The sequence below is a fragment of the Lathyrus oleraceus genome, chromosome 3 (assembly GCF_024323335.1).
Source record: "Lathyrus oleraceus cultivar Zhongwan6 chromosome 3, CAAS_Psat_ZW6_1.0, whole genome shotgun sequence".
Taxonomy (NCBI): Eukaryota; Viridiplantae; Streptophyta; class Magnoliopsida; order Fabales; family Fabaceae; genus Lathyrus; species Lathyrus oleraceus.
Genome location: NC_066581.1, coordinates 39,558,203 through 39,567,028, shown reverse-complemented (window position 1 = coordinate 39,567,028; position 8,826 = coordinate 39,558,203).

Here is an 8,826-nt window from a genome sequence, read left to right as displayed (position 1 = left end):
CTTGGCTCTCAAGCCTTAAGCCTTGTGCCTTGCACATTCATTTGCTTCTGACTAACTGTTAATGTCTGTTTCCTTTTGCTTTGATTTGAGTTGCATACTAACATCTGCTTGACTATTTCAGGTGCTTTTAGTTGCTTAGTTCCTTGTGAACTTTTTGCTTTTCTTTGCTTGTATAATCAATTTGCATTGAGGTATATCCCTTAATCTTCATGTAGTCTGGAAGACTGGCCTGTTACTTGGCCAGGCAACTGTCTGAAGTCCTCCTTAAGAGGCAATGTTTGTGTATGTTTAATTTGTCCTTGTACATAGTCAAAGACCTCCTAAGTGAAGAGGCAATTGGCAGAACCAAGGGATAAGCAACCTATCCCCTGCTATTCTGTGTGTCTTCTGCTTTGCTCACACCACTGTGTTGATGCATTGCAGATACAAACCCAAGATCTTGTACAATTGTACAGTTGAGTCAGTATCAAATGTGTAGAAGGGTTCCCACTTTCTGAACCCACACATTCTTGTCAAATGCTCTCCCTGGCCAGGGATAAGAGCAATGAGGCACACTCCTCATCTCCTTTCATCTGCTTCACCTTAGCCCCTCAATGGCAAGGTTAAGAGCAACATCTACCCCGTTCCAGAGGTTTGTTTGTTGAGGTTGATATGACCCCTCGACTAAAACCTAGCCTTGATGTTTGAGCCCCTTGTTGGTGTGTTTATTTTATGTTGTATGTGTTTGTGTGGTGTGATTATATCCCCTAGGTTTGTTAGACTCCGCGTAGTCTCGTTTACATGTCAATTAAGGTAGCACGGTTCCTTCGTCTAGGACTTCCTTTCTTGCTTGCGCTTTCCTAAAACACAAACAAACATTATCCCCTCTTAAGGATACGTTAACTCCTTCTACTACAGATGAGTAAGTCTCCCAAGGTCGAGCATCAGGTAGATTGTGCAGTGACGTTGTCCACTTAAAAAACACAAACCAACGGGAATAGTTTAGCCGAACTACGGCAACTCTGATTCTCATGTCCAGATGAGATACGTAGGCACGAGATGCGATGTCTTGTCGAGTTTGACTAACAACTAACGCTAATTCTCTTTTCTCGCCCTCGTTGCGATTGAGACCTTCCCTTTCTCTTGCCCTAGTTGCAATCGAGACCTTTCCTTTTCCTTTGCCAGTTAGCTAGAAACCTTAACTTAGGGTTGACTTTGCATGACAACATCTAGGCTCGAGTCGTAGTCTCCCTAGAGTTGTGTCTCCCTCTGTTATCTGGTTAGGCTAGTCCTTTTTCCCTGCGTAGGGGAACTACATCGCCCTGATCTTCACACCAGATGAAGTATGTAGGCAGGAGATTGAGCTGATCTCTCCGGGCGCCCTTTTTCTTTTTCAACCCTTTGTGTCTTAACCACCCTTGTGTGTGTTGTTGTGTGCTTGGAAGCTGATGTAAGACCATCGAGTGGCATTCGGGTTCCAGTGTGGGTGTGTTTTGGTTCGGATGCTGATATAAGTCCAGTGATTGGCATTCAGGCTCCACGTTTGCCTGTGTGTGTTTGCTTTTGTTTGTGTGCGTGTCAACCGAGCTACGAATGCTCTGATTCTTCTCTCGTCCGAGAAGATACGTATGCATAGGATGCGATATCCTAGCGAGCATGTGTCGTCTCCCCAGTCCGAACTACTTCGACTCTGATGTCTATGCCTGATAGACTAAGTAGGCCCAGGATACGATATCCTGCCGAGTCAGTTTCAGTCAGTCTCTTTTGTCTCTTGCAGCCAGTGTGTGTGAGTTTGAGCAGTGTTTTAGCAACCATTTTCCTTCCTATTGTGCGTGGATCCCGTCGAGTACGACGGATGCGTAGGGGTGCTAATACCTTCCCTTCGCATAACCGACTCCCGAACCCGTTCTCTTTGGTCGCGAGACCATGTTCTTTCCCAGGTTTACTTCGAGCGTTTCCTTTCCCTCTTTTGGGATAAATAACGCACGGTGGCGGCTCTGTTGTTTCTTCTTTTCCCGCCGGTTTTTTCGCGTAATGCGACAACTTTGTATTGTGACAATCTCAGTGCCATCAATATTTCCAAGAATCCCATCCAACACAGCAGGACCAAACATATTAACATTAGACATCACTTCATCAGAGATCTGATGGAAGACAAAGTGATTACCTTGGAACATGTAGCCACTGAACTACAATTTGCTGACATATTCACAAACGCTCTGGATGCTACTCAGTTTGAAAATTTAAGGGGCAAATTGGGAATATGCCTTTCTGAGGATTTATAGCAACCAATGATGTTTGGGATGTATTGTTTAATATCTCAACCTATTAAACAATTGAAAGTGTGCTATGACTGGACAACAGATCACAACTATGTTACTTGCTGCAAGTGTGGTAACAAGAAGTTGAGGGGATATCCTAACATGGGACAGCCTATGTGCCTGCTGGACTTCAAGAAAGTGTTCATGCAGGAGTGGTTCAAGATGTCAGACTCAAAGTCATGGCATCTGATATGGGTGTACCTGCTGTAAAGTAAGAGTGTGTAACTACTTGATCAAAGCTGTGAAGCAAGATCAAGTGGGTGATGTCTTGATCAAAGCTGTAATGCATGATCAAGAGGGGATATTCTTGATTGAAACTGTGAAGTAAAATCAAGTGTGTAATTCTGTTTATTGTGGTCTGTAATTTAAAGTGTTGCTTTGGCAACATTTTTGACAAAAAGGGGGAGTAACACCTGTGATGCCCCAGGACAACGGATTTTTTTCTTAACAGATATTGAAGATCCTCTAATCCAGAGGTTGTGCTGCAGCCGATGTTCCACTTCCATGAGTGTGAGTGTGTTTTTGTGTGCTGCTATTAGAAGTTTGTATTTAACTTCTGTATGTGTGTTGATATGTGAAGTTTTTATTTAACTTCTATGTGTGTGAGTGTGCTGCTACTCTGAGTGTATTAGCTAGGTCAATTTCCCTGCTAGATGTGTGTTTTCCGCTGATGTGTACTCTGTTGTGAGGCCAAAGTGTTTTAGCCAAAAATTTGCCAAAGGGGGAGTTTGTAGATGTTTGATTGGCTGCATTTTATGGTAAAACACTAGCTGGATTCTAATGTCTTGACTGATGTCATAACATGCTGTGGAGATGTTTGTTTGACTGCATTGTGTGTTAGATCATCTAACTGTACTCTGATGTCTTAACTGATGTCATGACATACTTGAGTAGTATGCTGCAGGTTTAGCTAATACAGGACATACTGAATGTCAAACTAGATGTTATGACATTCATCCCTGTCAGCAGATACTGAGGAATAGAACAGTTGGTGTTCTTCTATAACTCAGTATTTATTTTCAGTCTGTTTATCAAGGGAATAACAGACCTGGCACAAGGCCTACTGTCTGAATGTCAAACTGGATGTTATGACATTCATCATTGACAGCATATACTGAATAATAGGCAGGTTGGTTCTCTACTACACTTCAGTATGTATCTCAGTTTGTTCTTCAGGAGAACAACAAACCATGGCATAAGGCCTTATGTGTAAATGTCAAATTGGATATTGTGACATTTATTAATGTAAGCTGATACTGAAGTATGGACGGATTGGTCCTATACAGTACAGCAAATTTGTACAGTCTGGTTTCAGGAAAAACAGACTTAGCATATGGTCTATGATGTGGACGTCAAACTGAATGTTGTGACATTCATTCCTGACAGCATATGCTAAATTGTAGGTTGTTTAGTTTTTCTGTTTCAGCATTTTTCTCAAGCTATTCTTCAGGAATTCAACAACTGAGCTAAAATCTAGGAAACTAACAACTAAGCTACAATTAATGAACCTAACAAATAGCATATTTGTTAGTACCCTAAGATTTGGAAATTAGGTTAACTTGCTTGACCTTAATTTCAGGAAATACAAGTACAAGGCCCAAGTGCTGCAATATAAAAGGATGGTTGTCCTTCATTCAGAACTCGGGGATTTTAGGCGTGAAGATTTTATTGTTTCATATACTTTGCTGCTGTATTTTTGTGTGTGTCTTGTATTAGGTGTATCTTGTGAGCCAAGCAATTATCACCTAGATGATTGCATTTGACTAGGGTGTTCATTGAGTTGTAAGTGTTGTGTCACTCTAAGCTTATAAGCGTGAGTGCTGTGTATCTTGATTAAAGCTGTTAAGCACAATCAAGACTTGTTTGAAGTGTGACTTCATAATTATCTTTAATCTTAATTAAAGGTTGTAATCACTGAGGTGATTGAGGGGGAGTGAGTAGGAACTCTGATCTTAGTGTAAGATTGAAATTGCATTGGGTAGGTATTAAGTGATAGGGTTAAACAGTTGGTTTAAGGTCTGAATTAATACTACTAATAATGGATTTTCTCCCTGGCTTGGTAGCCCCCAGACGTAGGTCATGTTGGACCGAACTGGGTAAACAATTCCTTGTGATTATTTACTGCACTTACTTTTTAAGTTTTGCATAATTCTTGTCTGCGCAGAATTGGATATCATAACATCCCGTGTGACATCGAAAGTCTGTTAACTAGAATTTCAACGCCTACTTTGATTTGACGCTCTGCAATTTAATTTCCAGTTTTTAGCATTCAACATTTTTTCTTTCTTTCCAGCAACCTTGTTTCCGTTGCCTCATTGTATTCTCCATTCTTTTCATAGTTTCCCTTTTCCAGTTAGTTTTTCAGTTAGCCATAGTAGTAGTTTCCTACACTGGGGAGCTACTACACCTTTGTTTAATTTTAAGTAGTAATTTGTATTGAAGAAGCAAAGCCTACCGACTTGTGGAGGACTGCTCAAGTGCTCCAAGAATCGATATACTATGTACTTCGATATCCAGGTTTTTATTGAATTACTATTATTATTGCCCATTTATTGTTATACGCATGTTTGCCGCTGAGTTAATCTGTTTATGCCTTGCGATTGCCTTATTTAATATGTCTGGCTAAACTACCGGTATCGGTATGTAGCAACTTAATTTGATGGGATTTAATAATAACCGGTGAAAACCCTTTTTCTCAAATAACCTTTTAGGCTGAAGTTTTTAATCTAAATTTAATTAACTTTATCACAAAAGCGTGAAAAGCTATTTAACACGATTTTGCCACGAGAGTGGGAAATTAACTAAGGTGAGAATCAACAATCGCGAGAGCGTGAGGCTTGAGCTGGATAGTAAAAATTAGGCATTGGGTTTAAAAACAGCGAGAGCACTTTAAAAACAATTAGAATTTATTTATTTTCAAAAAGTAATTTTGACTTCAAATGGGACACCGAGAGCGTACATTCTGACTTAAGGTTATAGGCCAAATCAACAACCACGAGAGTGTGAGATAAAGTCTTTTAAATAAATATTTTCTACTGAGAGATATTTGGCATCTAAACTATTCACCGGTGACTTATCGAATCCCTGACGGTTAATGCGTTGCATACTGATTCCTTCCTTTAATTCTTTCTTAAAACCGAAAATTTCCCTTAGATTTACTATTTTACCCCCGAACTCTTACTATCAATTCCCTTAGCTAAACATAGTGACATTAGTAGCACTAGTTTGACCATAGGTCCCTGTGGGATCGATATCTTTTAAAACTAAAGCGACTAGACTGTGCACTTGCAGTCAAGTACCCGACAGACTATATTTTATATATAGCCACGACAAGCATCAACAATCCCGAATACTGAATGATTTTCTATGGTCGCGGTTACGACTAGCGGAAGTGTCGCCCGCTAGTAGTCTCATCCATGTTCTCTTGGTCTTGAAACCCTAAAAGTGTCTTATCCATCCCTCGCCTCTCGATTTTCGTCGTTAGTTTGAGATGTGGCAAAAAAATTTACTTGTTAGGCAGTTCCCCATCGTTTGAATCGACGATGAAGATCGATGGTGGTCCGGAAATGGAAGAATCTAAGGTGTTTTTAAAAAACAAGCATATGGTAACTGCTATGAAGACTATGATTTGACTCAGAAGGATCTGATTATGGAAATTCTCAAGAATCAAAAGTCAATTTCCATAGGCGGTGTCACTATTTCGCTTAAGAACCATAAATGATTGATGAGGTGAAGCCTTGGAGAGGTTGGTTGAACTTTTGATACACTGATGCAGGAGTAGACTTGTAATGTTAGCACTCCAAGGCCTAAATCAGTTGATGAGTTCAATAAGCATATGGTGAACTATGGCCAGAATCATACCTTTGCTTCATATGGGACACCTTATACATGAAAGCTGGTTAAGGTGTCTCATATTTCACGGTTTTGGAATGCAAAAGAAAGTTGGATGACATCCAACGGTGATGAGAGGTATGTGGCATGGATCAGGTGTGGACTCTGTGAGCATGATTGGATTACACATCCCATATTCTTGTGGAACGGTGTTGGACTGATGATTGGGTATTTCTCTTATTGGGTCTTTGACCGACCTAGAAAACATTACAAACCTGAGACGTGCGGGAACGTTGTCCTTAAGGATTTATCTGCCTCATGTGTACAAATCCTTCATGATTCAACACGTTCTTCTCGGTATGAATTAGGGGTAATCGAACAACAAGACAAAAATATTGATCAAAAGATATAACCAGAAGATAACTAAAAAGAAATAAGATACATTAATTGTCAAATGTACTAAAAAGTCAAATTTGCTTATTTCATCCTCTTAGTTATCTTCTGGTTACATTTCAAATTTGACATTTAATGAGATTTGAAACCCTTTAGAAGTTCTTCAAAACTTTAAAATGTTATTCAAAATCGAGTTACGTACTCCATCTGATAACTAAGAAAAAAAGTGACCTTAAATTTTGATCACTAATATAAGCAAAAGTCATTCGCTTTCAAAGTAATTAATGTGTATGTAACTATTATACCCTTGATTTAGTTCAAAAGCATTTATTTTAAATAGTTGATTTATCAAATATAATTAAAGATGTTACAGTAAATTTTACTTTGATTCTATGTGTAATCAAGATAACTAATTATATTTAATTAATTTTCTTAATTAATACATTATCGGGTAACTATTATAAGCAAATTTAATTTTTATTTTTATATGTGACCATTAATATTATTTCATATATGGATTAAATATATTAATTATCAAATATACCATAAAATTAAAATTACTTATAATAGTGATTGGGAGGATGCATGAAGTAGTTATTTTTTTTCTTATAAATGTAATGAAATGGCGCAATTATTATTATTATTATTATTATTATTATTATTATTATTATTATTATTATTATTATTATTATTATTATTAATTAACCACAATGAAGATTAATTTTTCTGGTTGCCCAAATTTCTGGCAGGTGAAAGTTTCTAAGAGCATGGTTATCGCCTGATGTGCTACCGTTTCTACACAATATTCAACACCACCCTGTCAGAATAAATGGATAATTGGTCAAAACTTCGTTTCTACATTTACAAGCATCTCAAATGTGAGAATGTTTCTACACCGTATTTAAGTGGACCAATTGATAATAAGTTTTAAAAAATAGCGAAAATAAGTTTTAAAAAATTGCGAGAATGTGGGGTATACTGTGGAATTCATGGTTAGAGTTTTTAATGAATTGTATGGATATTTTAAAAATGTAGTTAGATTGTTTAAAAATTTTGAAAGTATAATATAATATAAAAAATTGAGTACATACGATTTAAAGAATCCAAATAGATATAATGGATTGAGGTTAATCAGATTTTGACCGTGTTTCTCATCCTCGTCTTCTATTTTTTCGGATGGCTTTTGTTTTTTAAATGACTCTCGGTTAATGAATTAATAAATAAAACTATATTTTATTTTTATACCATTTTAATGAGCAAAGAGAGAAGCTGGAGAATTTTATGAATGAATCTGGGTTGGACTGTGTTTATATTTTGTGCATCTTGGAGAAGATGAAAAGATTTAAAGTTTGATGATAACATGTAGAAAATATTTTGGTTTCATCACATGAGGATTGAGCTATTGTCACCCACCCATTCTGTAAAATTTAGAGATTTAGAGACCGTTTGAAATACATCTTAAAAACTCTTTTCTAATTTTTGAAAATTTAAAATTTAAAAACTTATTTGAATATAATGTTTTACAAAACTGTTTTTAAAAACTCTTTTCTATTTTTCAACTTTTAAAAATAAAAAAAATGAAACAGTTTAGTTGTGTTTTACTTCCTACTTTTTAATTTTTAGTATTATAAAATTTAAAGAAAAAACATAAAAATTTATAATTTTTATTAATAGCATTAATGTAATTTTTATAATTTTTATATTTTAAAAATAAAATAGAAAAACGTATTTGAAAGAGTATGTTATTTCTTTTATTTATTCTCTTTTATGTATAAGTAACATTTTCAAATATATTTATTTATTTTACTTAATTTTTTGTGTTTCTTAATTATTTTTACTATATAATTTTTTTTATTAAACGTGGAATCTCATTTTTTACTTATTTTTTTCTTTTTCTTATTATTATTACAAATAAGTGTTATGTGATTTGTAAAATTAAAAATTGATTTCATCCAATTATTTGTATTGATCAAATATCAATTAATTTTCTTAAGTTTGTAATATTTTATACAATAAAATAGATTTTAAAAGTAAATGACAAAATATGCATTTTTATTCTCTTCTTAAAATACTATTAAAAAATTAAATTATCAAACAAGTTTTTTCATTTTCATATTTTCAAAACAGTTTTTAAAAAATAGTTTATCAAACAAATTTTTTTATTAATTTTCTTCTTAAAAATAGTTTTTTAATAACTAAAATTGAAAAGTGTTTCATTCAGGCTCTGTTGAAAGTTTTTTCTCACACAATCCCAACTCGTTTGACAGTTATGCGCCACCAAGATTGTTAGTTTTCTCAATAA